The sequence below is a fragment of the Carcharhinus amblyrhynchos genome, chromosome 9 (assembly GCF_965287045.1).
Source record: "Carcharhinus amblyrhynchos chromosome 9, sCarAmb.v2.hapA, whole genome shotgun sequence".
Classification (NCBI taxonomy): domain Eukaryota; kingdom Metazoa; phylum Chordata; class Chondrichthyes; order Carcharhiniformes; family Carcharhinidae; genus Carcharhinus; species Carcharhinus amblyrhynchos.
The window spans coordinates 89,561,598-89,561,998 of record NC_137332.1 but is presented as its reverse complement, the minus strand read 5'-3'; positions in this window follow the sequence as shown (position 1 = coordinate 89,561,998).

The window sequence follows — 401 nt, the reverse complement described above, 5'->3', positions numbered from 1 at the left end:
AGTAATTGGGGGGGGGGGTGGTGGGGGGAAGTTCGGAAAGGGGTGCTTGGTTATGCTTTGCAAAAGGTGGTTTAATTTGTATTTGCTGTTATATATTTACTGAAGTTCTAATAAATTAGATTTGGACTCCAATCTGTCTGTCTAATGCATCTCATAAATAGTAAGGAACATTCAAATCTTGTAAGAATCAAATTCCCAAGTATCTCAGTGTTTAATATTAAAAGTGCGATTTATTTCAGACTTGTCCAACGAGGGGCATACACGCAATGGGTCGTACTGGGGCTGCTCTTGGTTGTTCGAAATTGGCCTAGCGCTTCATGTCGTTAGTGTGTGCCTAAACTGGACAAGATACTGGGCAACACGACAGCTCAGTGACTATCGCTGATTGCTGTGCAGACACA